At 40.4% G+C, this 14,860-nt stretch overlaps 1 protein-coding gene and 1 long non-coding RNA gene across 2 annotated transcripts in view; both read right to left on the reverse strand.

Annotated features, from left to right (window-relative positions):
* Positions 1-14,860, reverse strand: part of TMEM178B (transmembrane protein 178B) — a 416,789-nt gene that overhangs the window by 347,670 nt on the left and 54,259 nt on the right. The gene's annotated exons all lie outside the window — the stretch shown is intronic.
* The window catches only part of LOC141580027 (uncharacterized), a 66,058-nt gene continuing 52,148 nt past the window's right edge, over positions 951-14,860 (reverse strand). Inside the window, exon 2 of the long non-coding RNA XR_012512007.1 lies at positions 951-13,030. This is a non-coding gene — a long non-coding RNA (uncharacterized LOC141580027). The remainder of the gene's footprint in view (positions 13,031-14,860) is intronic.

Here is a 14,860-nt window from a genome sequence, read left to right on the forward strand (position 1 = left end):
TAAATGTCTGTTAGGTCCCTTTGGTCTAAAGTCCAATTTAAGTCCAATGTTTCTTTGTTGATTTTCTATCTAGATGATCTATCCAATACTGAGAGTGGGGTGTTCAAGTCTCCTACTGTGATAGTATTAAAGCCTATCTCTCCCTTTAAATTTAATAATATTTGCTTTATTTGTGTGCACTAGTGTTGAGTGCATATATATTTGGAATTGTTATGTCCTCTTGTTAAATTGGTCCCTTTATCATTATTTGATCCCTTTATCAATAGACAAAGACCTTCTTTGTCTATTTTTTACTTTTTGACCTAAAGTCTATTTTCTCTGATGTGAGTATAACTACTACTCTTGCTTTTAATTTCTGTCTGCATGTCTATTAGTCCATTTTCACACTGCTGATAAGGGCATATCTAAGACTGGGCAATTTACAAAAGAAAGAGGTTTATTGGACTTATAGTTACACATGGCTGGGGAGGCCTCACAATCATGGTGGAAGGCTAGGAGGAAAAAGTCACATCTTATGTGGATGGCAGCAGGCAGAGAGAACTTGTACACAGAAACTCCCATTTTTAAAACCATCAGATCTTGTCAGGCCCATTCACTATCATGAGAACAGCATGGGAAAGACCTGCCCCCATGATTCAATCATCTCCCACTGGGTCCCTCCCACAACACGTGGAACTTATGGGAACTACAAGATGAGATTTGGGTGGGAACATAAGAGCCAAACCATATTGACATGGAACATATTTTTCCATCCCTCCACTTTTAGTCTTATACGTGTATTTACAGGTACAGTGAGCTTCTTGTAAGCAGCATATACTTGTGTCATTTTTTCAATCCATTCAGCTGGTCTCTATCTTCTAAGTGAGATATTTAATTTGTTCACAGTCAAGGTTATTATTGATAGATGAGGACTGTCATTATCGTTCATTGTTTTCTGGTTGTTTTGTATATTCTTTGTTCCTTTCTTTCTCTCTTCTTGTTTATCATTGCAGTTTGGTGGGTTTTTGTATTGGTAACACTTGACTCCTTTTCTTTCCTATTTATGTCTGCTCTACCACCTGCTTTTATACTTTTGTGTGTTTTCATGATGGTAGATATCGTTCTTTTATTTCCAGATGTAGGGCTCTCTTAAACAGTTCTTGTAGGGTCAGTTTAGTGATGATAAATTTCCTCAGTTTTTGCTTGTCTAGGAAAGACTTTATTCTTAATTTTTGAAGGCTAACTTTACTAGGTTTAGTATACTTAACTAATAGCTTTTCTCCCCCACCCCACCCCCTTTCAGCACTTTGTTGTGTTTGGGTTTTTGGTTGTTGTTGTTTTATTTTGTTTTTTTTTCAAGTCAGAGTCTCACTCTGTTGCCTAGGCTGAAGTGCAGTGGCATGATCATAGCTCACTGCAGCCTCAAACTCCTAGTTTCAAGTGATCCTCCAACCTCAGCCTCTCAAGTAGCTTGGGACTACAGGCATACACCATCATGCCTACCTAATATTTTTATTTTTATTTTTTGTAGAAATGGGGTCTTGTTATGTTTCCCTGGCTAGTCTCAAACTCCTGCCCTTAAGCAATCCTCCCACCTCAGCCGCCCAAAACACTAGGATTATAGGCATGAGCCATCACACCCAGCTCTTTCAACATTTCAAATATATCATGCCATTCTCTCTTGGCCTGTAAGGTTTCTGCTGAGAAATCTTTTGTTAGTCTGATGGGAACTCTCTTATATGTGACTTCATACTTTCCTTTTGCTATTTTTAGAATTCTTTGTCTTTGACTTTTAGTAGTTTGACTATAATGTACCATGAAGAAGATCTTCTTAGATTAAATCTATTTGAGAATTTTGGAATTTTCATGTACCTGGTTGTCTATATCTCTTGCAAGACTTGAAAGGTTTTCAGCTATTATTTTGTTAAAAGGTTTTTCTATACCTTTACCTGTCTCTTCTCTGAAACTTTCTAAATTTAAATATTTGGTTGCTTTACAATGTCCTAAATGGAATGTAGGCTTTCTTTATTCTTTTTTATTTTTTTTTCAGTCTGACTGGGTTATTTTAACAGACCTGTTTTCATGAACAGAAAATCTTTCTTCTGCTTGATTTAGTCTATTACTGAAGCTCTCAATTGTATTTTTATCTCATTCATTGAATTATTCAGTTATGGGATTTCTGTTTGGTTCTTTTTTATGGTAAGTATATCTTTGTTGAATTTCTCATTCAGATCATACATTTTCCCAATTTCTTTGTATTGTTTATCTGTGTTTTCTTGTATCTTACTGAGTTTCTTTAATGTCATTATTTTGAATTCTTTTTCAGGCATTTCTTAGATTTCCTTTTCATTGGAATCTGTTGCTGAAGAATTATTTTATTCTTTTGTAGGTGTCACGTTATTGCTTTTTCATGTTTGTTGTGTCCTTATGTTAATATCTGCACATCTAGTGTAACAGTCACTTCTTCCAATTTTATGAATTGATTTTCATAAGGAAAGGCTTTTTCTATAGATATATCTATAATGTTATTTGGGTAGGATACTTTGGCTCTGATTCTGGGTGAGTGCTGTAGCATAGGCCCTGTATGATTTCTTTAGCTGTATTCAGCATCAGAGGCATCTATGAATTCCTCAGTGGTTTAGGCTGTGATTGTTAGTGGAGGCTGTGGCAAAGCTCTGTAGGAGACAGGGATGCCAGCAGCCCAGTCATCAGACACCATTGGTGGTGGCAGTGAACTGAACATGTCAGTCCTTGGATCCCCAGGTGACATATGCTGGCACTGGTGGTAGCAAGTTCAGGCAAGTGGATCCTTAGGCCTCCAGGCAGCTTGCTTGGATGCCTGCAGTGGCAATGGTGGCTTGGGTGTGTAGGAGGGCCTCAGGCCCCTAGGTAGCATGCATGGTATTGGTAGTGATGGTAGCATCAGCCAGCCAACCCTCAGGCCCCCAAGTATCACATGTGGGCACCAGCAATGGCAATGTCAGGCTGGGCAGACCAGTCCCCAGGACTCCAGGTGGCATGTGTAGGTGGGTGTCAGTAGCTATTTCCAGACCCTATCACCAAACGATGTTACATTTTGTTTTTAAGGAAAAATTTAAATATTAACTTTGGCATTATCAGGAACTCCTAATAAATACATTGCTAAATGTTGATTAAAGTGTAACATGTTTACTTTCATAGCTTTAAATTTATTCATTAAATGAATATTTATTATGTGCCAGCACTATTCTGAAAGCTGGGAATATAATGATGATCAAATCAGACAAGGTTCCCAGTCTTGAAAAGCTTATTTTCTAGTTAAATTTGGTTACAGCCAAAAATCCAGCAGAAAATGGTAGTCTGGCCTTAGAAGCCCAATAGGAACTTATGACTTGCCACACAAAGAGAGGAAAAGGTAGAAGGAATTCATAGTCTTCTTTTCTTGAGCAAAGAACACTGAATCCACAATGAGGTTCAAGGTAAGAAGAGTGAAGGAAATCCTCAGCCTCAACACTCAAAAAAAAAAAAAGGGCTAGGGCTATGAATAAAGGTTCAAAGTCTATGTTGAGAAAGAAAGAGGAGTGATATTATATAAAAGCAAATGTTAGGGGAAATGAACACTTGTTCAAACAGAAGTGCATACATTCATGATCATACTAACATGATAACAATACTAACAATGCAGGTAAAGCTGCAGAGCAACTGCAATTTTCCTCTGCTGTTGGTGGGTGGATAAAATAGTTCAACCACTTTTGAGGACTGCCAGTTTCTTATAAGGCTAAAACATGCACTTACCAAATAATCCCACTTTTAGGAATTCACCCAAGAGAAACAAAAATCTGTCCACAAAAAGCCTTGTACAAAAATGTTCATAGCAAATGTATTCAAAATAGCCCCAAACTAGAAACTACCCAAATGTCCATCAACAAGATAGTAGATAAACAAATCGTGAGATATTCATACCATGAGGATACAACTCAGCAATAAAAATAAACAGAAAAAGGTAAATCTCAAAACCCTATAAGTAAAAGAAGCCATTCAGACAAAGAGCACATAATGTAGGTTTTCATTTATACGTAACCCTAAAGTGGGCAAAACTAATCTATACTGAAAGAAGGCAGATTTGATTGGTTGAGACTAGGAGGAGGTAGAGACTTGATGAGAGAATATGTGGGGTGATAGAAACATTCTGCATCTTGTTTGGGGTGATAGTTATACCCAACTGGCAACACATATCAAACAGAACACTTTAGCTCTGGGCATTTTATTATATGTTAATGAAGACTCTATTTAAAAAAAATTTAAGCTGCTTAATATGAGATTACCAATAAAGAACACATAAAAATATCAGCAAACAACTGAGTTGAGACAGCTGCTCTCTTTTAAGAATATACAAAGTTTTGGTGGCTACCCTTGGCATTCTAGGTCAATTATATCAGGTTGGGTAGACTGGTCCAAGAGAATTTTGTGGCAAATGCCTTATAAGATTCAAAAACAACTTGGTCACAAATAATCTTTTAGAAAATAGCTCTCTTGTAAAAAAGCTTATTTATTGAGCGTCTACCAGGGCCAGGCAAGGAATTGAGTACCTGGGGATTCAACCCTAAAACGGATGAGTTCCCATTCTAATGGGGAATAAAATGGCAGCAGTGGGAGAGGGTCAGCTACAAAATAAACAAAAAAGTTAATTAGATAGTTTCAGATGCTGACTGATCACATACTCAGTTTGTACTTAAAAGGTCATCTTGCTTTTAAGTTTTTCTAATTAAAGTGTGAAGTTGGAAGGCAGAATGGTATAGCAATAAAAAGCATGCATGGGCTATGGCGCTACAGCCTTTAGTTAATTGCTTAGTATAATTCCTGGAATATAGTAAGCTTTCAATAAGTCTCAGTTATTATTATTATCCTTACTATTATTTGCCTCCTCTCCCTCCTTTCTTATAAAAAAAACATAAACTTTGAGAATATATGTGCAATTAAAGATCTGAACAAAAATATTCATAAAAGTTTCATTCATAATAGCCAAAACTGGAAACTACCCAAACAGTAGAATGGATAAATAAATTGTGGTATAGTCATATAATGGAATAGCTCCTTGCAATAAAAAAAAAAACAAACTGCTGCTACACAGCAATTAACCACTTGGATGACTCTCATGATATAATATTGAGTGAAAGAAGGCAGACATAAAAGATCACATACTAAACAATCACATTTATACTGAGGACTAAGCACTGATTTTTTCTTATCTTATCTTGCCCAAATTCCTATTTAAGGGGTCTGGGGAGTCATGCCCTACAAACCATAAATTCTCACTGGATGGGTTTTATTTAACCCTGTATAGGAAGACTTACTTTCCAATCTGACTCTGACATAATGTTATGTGACAAAGAAGAAAATCTAAATATTTTACCCCAAAACATGTTTCTTTGCCATATTTTGAAATGGCCCTGCAAAGCCATTCTTCGTGGGGGAAAATTCACATCTTTAAAGAATCTCTATTAATATAGCTAGATCTTTTTCTTCCAGGCCCTCCAAATCCTGGAGAGATTAACTGAGAGTCTAGCACCTTGTAAAGGTATGAATAGGAATCTGAATAGGAAACATTTGTCATCTATTATCTCTAAGGGCAGTCACTATGAGACTTGAGACTTCAAAAGAACCTTGGTCTCCATAATCTTTTTTCTTAACCAGAACATTTCCTTTCAAATGATCCAAGGTCTTTAGGAAAACTCAACAATTGTCAACTGGAAAATATTTATAGCCTGGAAGCCACCCTGCCCCCACCCTTTGAATTATCCCACCTTTCTGGATCAAACCAATGTATTTCTCAAATGGATTTGATTGATGTCCCATGTCTTCCTAAAACGTATAAAATCAAGCTGCAGTTTAACCACCTGTGGCACATGTTCTCAGGACCTCCTGAGGGCTATGTCATAGGCCATGGTCACTCATATTTGGCTCAGAATAAATCTCTTCAAATAATTTTAAGAGTTTGATTATTTTCGTCAAGTTTTCATCACATGAAGTTCAAGAACAGGCAAAACAAACCTATGATAAAAGTCAGAAGAGTGTTTATATTTATTTGGCAGGAGTTTTTGACTAGAAGGATCCACAAGGGAATGCTCTTGGCTGTTATAAGTGTTCTTTATCTTGATCTGAGTGCTGGTGACATGGTGTATACATGTATAAAAATGAATTGAGCTGTTCACTACAGAGCTGAGCACTTTATTGTATGTAGCTTATACCTCAACTAAAAAATTTCTAAAGAAGATAAGTGTAACTAAGCAAAATAAAGAAGTACCTATGAGAATATGAATATTTCTTATATAATATCTCAGATATTTTCAGCCACTGATGACTGCAGTAAATGAGGATGCTGGACCTCCTCTATCCCAAATAGTTCATTTATTCAATCCACATTTCCTGAGCATCTCTCAGCTTCCAGAACCATGCTAGCTGCCCAGGAAACATTAACGAACATGACAATACAACCCTACCCTTAAGGGCATCCCTGAAATCAGTCATGTAACCCACTATCCTGGGGCAACTGGTGGCAGCTTCTCTAAATGTAACCCCAGGGTCTTGCAGGATTTCACCGACTTCCACAGGAGAAACCTTAGACTCTAATTTTTAATTTAGTAACTGAAACATCATGCATCGTCATCCATTTCTCCTGAGGAGCAATATGGGTGATATATCTCCGATCATGGTGTTCGATTACAATTGACATTTCTAGATCTTTCTTGGTGGTGATGGCAAACATCCTCCTGGAAGGATCCTTGTTTCTGACAACAGCAGAGGAGAAGAGTCTAATTTTAGAGAACATGGCCTGGCTTCTACCCTCCAGAGGAACATCCAACAAATGACTCTTTGTTGTCTCAGCAGGGGAAGTGATGTGGGAATCAGGAAACAGTGTCTGATTTCAGCTCCTCCCTACCACCCTCATTGTGGGCCTCAGAATTCTGCCCTCCAGATGGTTCAAGAGTTAACCTCAGGCAGTATTAACGTATGAAACATGACAAACTGTGCTTTTGTTCCTGACATGAATTAACAACTGGTTTAACATATTTTGGAGCTTTTTTTTTTCAAGGATCCGAGTTAATTGATGTTGCAGCCAAAATAGCCTGATGTGCTTCTTCACTGTAGAGAAGCATTTTTACAATGCTGAATGACAAAAACGAGGACAAGTAAGGTGCCCAGGGGCTGTTTTGCCTTGCCAAATAAGTCTGAAGACCAAAGAAGCTTAATAACTCCTCAACTGTAAAGAAATAGTCAACCTCTGGAAAGAATAAGAAAGTGAGAGAAAAGGGACTTGAGAAGGCCAACAATTCCTCCTAAAGTCAAGCAAGCAATGATTCCTGACTTAATACTGACAAGACCAAAAATGAGGCCCAATGGAACTGTATTCAGGGTCTATATATGACCAGTAAGGAGGGTAACCAGTTGTCCCAGTTTGCCTAGGATGGTCCTAGTTTACAGTTGTTATAAATATTAATAGTGTCCCCCTGTCCTTTTTTTTTTTTTTTTTTTTTTTTTGAGACAGAGTCTTGCTCTGTTGCCCAGGCTGGAGTACATTGGTGCAATCTCAGCTCACTGCAACCTCTGCCTCCCAGGTTGAAGTGATTCTCCTGTCTCAGCCCCCTGAGTAGCTGGGACTACAGGCATGCACAACAACGCCCAGCTAATTTTTGTATTTTTAGTAGAGACGGGGTTTCACCATGTTGGTCAGGCTGGTCTCGAACTCCTAACCTCATGATCCACCCACCTCGGCCTCCCAAAGTGCTGGGATACAAGTGTGAGCCACCGTGCCTGGCCATGTCTGCTTTTACTCTCAAGGGTGTCCAAGTTGGTCTCAAACTTAACTTTTGCTCACCTTATCAGTAAGGGGATAATACTTGTTTATACAATCACCTTATCAATAAGGGAAGCAATAGCCAGTGAGCTGGAATTCACATAGCCTTTAGGAAAAGGGGACCAGATCCTCTTACACCCTGTGGTTCACCTTGGGCTTGCTCAGAGAAGTACAGCTCCCTTAGGCAACAGACTCCGAGGGGTAATATGGTGCAAAGGAACTGAACCTCAAACTTGAAATTCTTGTTCTACCAGCATGAAAGACCTTACAGAAAAGGAAAAGCCGAAAACCTCTGAAGAAGCAAAGGCCTTTCAGGGAGGCCGAAAGGGCTGACCACGGAGGGGAGACGAGGCTCTACCCCACCGTGATTGTGTTCGTTCCCTAGGGCTGCCCTACAAAACTTACACAAACTGAGTGGCTTCAAACCACAGAAATCTACTCTCTCACAGTTCTGGAAGCCAGAAGCCCAAATCAAGGTATCCACAGAATTGGCTCCTTCTGGAAGCTATAGAGGAGCATCTATTCCTTGCCTCTCTCCAGTTTCTGGTGATCCACCAGTAATCTTTGGTACTCCAACATCCCAATCTCTGCCTACATACTCACATGGCCCTTCCCTCTGTGTGTCGCTGTACCTCTGTGGCCTCTCTTCTTATTGGGACACCTGACATTGGCTTTAGTGCCCACCCCCAATCCAGGATGATCTCATCATGAAATCCTTAATTACATCTGCAGAGACTCTTCTACCAAATAAGATCACCTTCCCAGGTTCTAGGGGTTAGGATGTGAACATAACCTCTTAGACATTGAACCCACGATAAATGTGTACAAAATAGTACCCAGGTGGGTCAAAGTTTACCAAATATTCTTTTTAAAACTTCAAAAGGTCTATCCAAACTAAATTTGAAGTAAGAAGAAATAAAAGAGCTGGATCCCTTGCAGGAGAAAGGGGCTGAATAAACCAAATGCCCAAGAGATGGGGACACTCTTTTACAGCCACTGTGTCCAAGAAGCAGCAGCGAGACTGTTGGGCATGCCCACCTCTCACCTGCAAGGCTTTCCCTGCTATTCACTGCCGACAGCCTGGGAAGCTCAGTTACACAAAGGGTCACACAACTGAACATGCCAGAGCTGCATCTGACACAATTCCACCTGACCCTACAGCCTCCACACTTTTCATCTTTTGGTCACCAAAAATACCAGCTGCCCACCCCTCAACACACACACACACACACACACACACACACACACACACACACACACACACACTTTGAGGAGATGGGTGGTTTCTGTCTCAAAATTCCCCCATGGTTTTTCTAGACCAAGGTCTTGCACATGATTTTTAACACCAAACACCCATCTGACTTAATGCGTCCACTGTCCATCAAGTGCCCACAAATATAAACAACACATAAAACAATAAAAAACTGAATTTAAAATTACCATGTCATTATCTCCTAGGCATGTCAGTCCCCTGATCAAAAGCGTCACTGATGATCCATTGCTAAAGCAGTGTTTTCCCAGGGGTTTTCCATTTACTAAGTAGGAACAAGGTGCAGATTGTCAGGGGAAGGAACAGAGAGGGTTGGGTTTGGGGAAAACATTGTAGATTTCAATAGCACATCTCCACTTCTACCCATTTTATATGACAACCTTCCATGTAAAACTGCATCTTAAGAAAAGGTTTTGAGGCTAAACAAATGTGGGAAACCACTGATCTACAGCACCAAGACCTAGACGAAATTACAAAGCTTTTCACAAACCAGTCCCTGCGCACCGCTCCTGCCCCATCTCCCATTCACCTCCTCCAGGCCCCATCCCCCACGCCCTCTATCCCAGCATGCCAAGACAGCACTTAACTCATGCTACTCCTCAGCGTAGAATGTTTTTCCATGCTGTGGAAGAACCCTCTCCCCAACCTGTAAGCCAAATGTCCCCGCAGGATTCTTTCCTCCATAAGGTCTTCTTTCTTCACACCAGTCCCAGATGGTCTCTCCTTTCTCTGAACTCCTAGCATACCCACGATCTGATCACTTATTTCACACAATCTGGTCATCTCTTGATAACTTTCTTGCTCCCTTCCTGCTCACTAGCACAAGGCCTATTAGGGAAGGGAGCTCTCGGCAGTAAAGCCCAGTGGCATCCCTTAGCAGTCACACAAGAAAGTCCACCAACTGACAAAAGACAAGGTTACTTGAGGGTCCAGGAGAAATTCCAAACCTGGGCTTTAATACATTAAATACAACTTTATCTTTGGCTCATTCTTATTGATTTCCTGGACTTCCAGTGCCAAAAGAAATTTTCTAGCGAACTGACTTATTTCACCTGGAGGGTTGCAAATGCCAACTGTAATTAAAACCACAACTTCATTTTCTAGTAGGTTTCAAATGGCTTGTGGCACTAAGCTTCTTTTTTTTTTTTTTTTTTTCAAGATGCAGTCTTGCTCTGTCACCCAGGCTGGAGTGCAATGGCACAATCGCAGCTCACTGCAACCTCCACCCCCTGGGTTGGAGTGATTCTCCTGCCTCAACCTCCTGAGTAACTGGGATTACAGGCACCCAGCACCATGCCCGGCTAATTTTTGTGTTTATAGTAGAGACATGGTTTCACCATGTTGGTCAGACTGGTCTTGAACTCCTGACCTCAGGTGATCCGCCCACCTCAACCTCCCAAAGTGCTGGGATTACGGGTGTGAGCCACCGCATCCAGCCTGGGCTTCACTTTTTAACAAGCAAGGAGGAATCTGAGTTGTTTCAGTTTGGGAGGTTTTGCTGATGTTATTGTTACTTTCGTTGTTGTTGGCCAGATTTTATAACAGGCTTCTTCCTCCTGAAGTGATGTATGGCATATCTGTTTAAGCCAAAGAAAACTGAAATTAATTTTGCCTTGGGAATTTTTGTTAATGTCTTAACACTCCTTAAGCTAATTGGAGACACTTGAGAATGTCAACTGACAAAAGTGAGGTTGATAGAGGAGAGATTGTCTGCTAAATCAAACACAGACATTCTCTTAGAAGCATTTTTTTTTTAATTCTTGGACAAGAAACAACTAATTAACATCCCGATAGGGGGCCTCAGATATTTCTTTTATCTTTGGTTAGCTTCCAACAAAACAAAGTACAGAAAGGACAGAATAAAGGAGGAGAGTAGGTAGCCCAGGTAATTCTGGAAGCTTTCTTGTAAGTTTCTCTTTTGACTTTGGTGAGACAATAAGTCTTGAAATTCTAGGGAGGAGGAAAGTGATGAGTAATGAGAAAGAAAACCGCTGTATAATCTTCTTTGAAAGGTTTTTATTTCACACGGTGTGTGTTTTGTTAGAAAAAAATAAAATATAATACTCATATCCCTACCTTGCTTATGTTGCAATTTCAAACATTTACAATACCTGCTTAGAATACCATATGTTGGGCATTGGAGTCAACAAATATTTATTATTATACATTCCTGGCACTCTGCTAGGTGCTGGGAAACTAAATAAATAAAATGTGACCAACTTTTTCATTTCCAGGAATGTGGACAAGTAGATACTCTGAAGGAGGTCTCCAAAATAAGACAACCAGGAGTCCTGCCCTCACAGAGCTTACAGTCAAGGCAACCATGCTTGCCAACAGTAAAAGGAGGCAGGAGACACAAGAAAAATCATCACCTCTTAATGTTTGTTATTCATTATCAAATAGCCTAACTTGTGTCCATTGAGGCAGAAGCTCACATTTGTTTGAAACTTTTTTTTTTCTTTTAGACAGAGTCTTGCTCTGTCACCCAGGCTGGAGTGCAGTGGCATGATCTTAGTTCACTGCAACCTCTGCCTCCCAGATTCCAACAATTCTCCTGCCTCAGCCTCCCTAGTAGCTGGGATTGTAGGTGTGTCCCACAACGCTCGGCTAATGTTTGTATTTTTAGTAGAGACAGGGCTTGGCCATGTTGGACAGGCTGGCCTCTGACTCCTGACCTCAGGTGATCTGCCCACCTCAGCCTTCCAAAGTACTGGGATTACAGGCATCAGCCACCACACCCAGCTGATTTGAAACCTTTAAAAACTGAATGTTCAGGCCTGGTATGGTGTTTCACACCAGTAATCCCAGCACTTTGGGAGGACAATGAGGGCAGATCACCTCAGCCCAGGAATTTGAGACCAGCCTGGGCAATGTGGCAAAACCTTATCTATACAAAGAATACAAAAAAAAAAAAAAAACCCAGCCGGGCATGGTGGTGTGTGTGCCTGTGGTCCCAGCTGCTCAGGAGGCTGAGGTAGGTGGATCACTTGAGCCCAGGAGGTCAAGGCTGCAGTGAGCCTAGATCATGCCACTGCACTACAGCTTGGGCTAAAAAGTGAGACCCTGTCTCAAAAAAAAAAAAAAGGAAAAGAAAAAACCTGTTTAATATGACTCTAAGAGAGGAGAAGTAAGCAGTATGCCATCCTAGCATACATAGATATCAGCCAAGAGCTTCAGAGTATGTTCTAGTTCAAAGAGCTGCAGCAATCTCTGGCTCTCCCATGACCAGTGAAGGATGCCAAGGCCCATGGCCCTATGAGGTCAGGGTCTGCCTGAGTTCACAGTGGTCACCAGTACAGACACCAGAATGAGACCCCACGTCCCTGGGTCTGAAGCAGGTACACAACCACTAACCGTCGCCGTCTCCTCTGCGTGATGCAGACACTTCAGCCCGTGAACTCCTCAGGAGCTTCAGGGGATGTGACAAGGAGGAGAAGAGGCAAAGACACTCTTGTTCCTGTGGTTTCCTACATCTCCTACTGCAGGACATGGAAAGCCGTGCAGTCCTCTGAGAATCTTCACAATGACAGACAGTGACACCGCTAGTCTTGGCACTAGGCTTAAGATAAAAAGGGAGAGCCTCCCGGGCCACCTAAACACTCTGTCCATTAAAGCTCAGTGTTGTCTTCCCGGCCTTATCTGATTCCAAAAGTCTCTTTCCCACAAGGCAGGCATAATTTCTATTTTCCTGTATATCCTTGATAGAGCATCAAGAGACAGAAAAAAACAAACTAAGGCAACATGCGAGACACTCAGAAGAACTCTTAAAGCAAGGGACAGCAATAAAAATAATTAAAGGAGAAGAAGCAGAAGCATCAGAATGTCCAGCACAACACAGAGCACAGAACTGGACTGAAACTCAGACAGAGGCTCTTGGCTGACCACAACTGCAATTTCCAGTGTTGAGAATGTTTCTCTTCTTTTTCTGACCGGTAGCCTTGGTCCACCTGCAAGTGAGCAGGAAATAATGTTCGGTTATGGAAGCAAACGAGCTATAACGCTTATCTTTATAGCTATACAAACAAACAAGCTATTATAGTTATCTTTCATTCAGAGCTTTCAGGTTTACCAAGAAGAAAAATGGGAAAGAAAGTAGAAAAATAATGGGCAAGATGAAAAAGGAAAAAGCCCTTATCCATAATTTCCTCCCATACCATCATGATATTACAGTTCCTCCTGTACCATACATAATATTGCATTTGTGTTATCATATTTAAAGTTAGGCCCACGGTCTCCACATAGTTCATGGACATGCCCTGGGACCATGCCTTTCATCTCCCATGATGCTTGCGGTCTTTCTCTGATGGAGGTGAACCACCGTTCCTAGGACAGGATGGAATTGTTTTGCATAAACAACATCCCTTTGTTGGACAATCTTGTGTCCTTAAGACCCTTTGATGCTGACAAGCATAAAATTCTTATATGTGACAGCACTTGAAAAAGATGCTACAATAATGTCCCATTGATAAATCCATTATCAATAACAATTCCCTAATCTACAGTGTCTGAATAGCCTGCATTAGACACGACTGGCCTAGATTTCTGCTTTTTTCCTTTCTTGAAAAGTCTTTATAAAGTCTCTCCTTGAGGCATTTTTTTTTTACTGAGATCTCTTCCTTTCTTGTTCCATTCCTTTTTTCTTATTCCCTGTTCTGTCTTTTCTTACCCAGCAAAAGTCTTATTTACTTATCAAATGAAAGACCTTGAATATATTATGTTCCAGTTTTCCAGGGAAATATTCAGGCCATTTTCATTTATTTCTAATAATAACAGACTTCTAATTGGACAGAGCAAATCCAGTAACACTTGCTTTTCTCCTCTCCTCACGAACTCTACCAATGGAAGGAAAGGGCTTAAGGGAGGAAATGTCTGCAACCCACAAAGACAAAGAATGTGAAAGGAGACTTCAACAGATGAAAGATTTCAATGGATTTTTAGAAGGAAGAGAACAGGTGACAGTACCTGACTGAAGAGAGCAAAGGAAGTTACAAGCTCAGCAAGTCAAAAGGGGGATGCTAAAAAGAAGAGAGATTCATCTCTAGAGACCCAAGGAAAGGTTAAGACAATGATACCAGGTTCATGGGGAGGGAAAGATCAGGTCTATACGAAGAAACAATCTAAAAGTCATCGCATCTCTCATTACCTAGAGATTTGTGCTTTCAAACTGAGGCATAATTAATTTCAACTTAGAACTCTCTTCCCAATCAAACCATCAGGCAAGACTAAGAGAATAAAACCATATTCAGGAAAACAAGAACTCAAAAATGCACACCCTTTTTAAAGAGACTACTATAGGATGTACTACAGCAAAAAGAAGTAGTAAACTAAGAAAAAAGAAGACAGGGCACACATGGAAGAGGGGATCTAATTAGGAGTGTGATAAACGAAAGCCTAGGATAACTGAGATGGCACTCCAAGCCTAAAGAGAAACTAACTCAAGCTGGAAGAAAGGGGGCTCTACAAAGGGGAAATAGAACTTACAGAGTATCTGACATGCGTGGGTGTTTAGAAGACAATACTGACAGGTATTTCACAGATCTGCTATACTTTCTGGGAAAATTTAGCCATAGATACATAAAAAGCTAAGCAAAAGATTTTAAAGGTGATTATTACCTCTAGGAAAACAAAACAATGCACAAGAATTAAACAGGGGTCAGGCGCGGTGGCTCAAGCCTGTAATCCCAGCACTGGGAGGCCGAGGTGGGTGGATCACAAGGTCGAGAGATGGAAACCATCCTGGTCAACATGGTGAAACCTCGTCTTTACTAAAAATAAAA

The sequence above is a fragment of the Saimiri boliviensis genome, chromosome 10, assembly GCF_048565385.1.
Source record: "Saimiri boliviensis isolate mSaiBol1 chromosome 10, mSaiBol1.pri, whole genome shotgun sequence".
In the NCBI taxonomy this organism is placed as follows: domain Eukaryota; kingdom Metazoa; phylum Chordata; class Mammalia; order Primates; family Cebidae; genus Saimiri; species Saimiri boliviensis.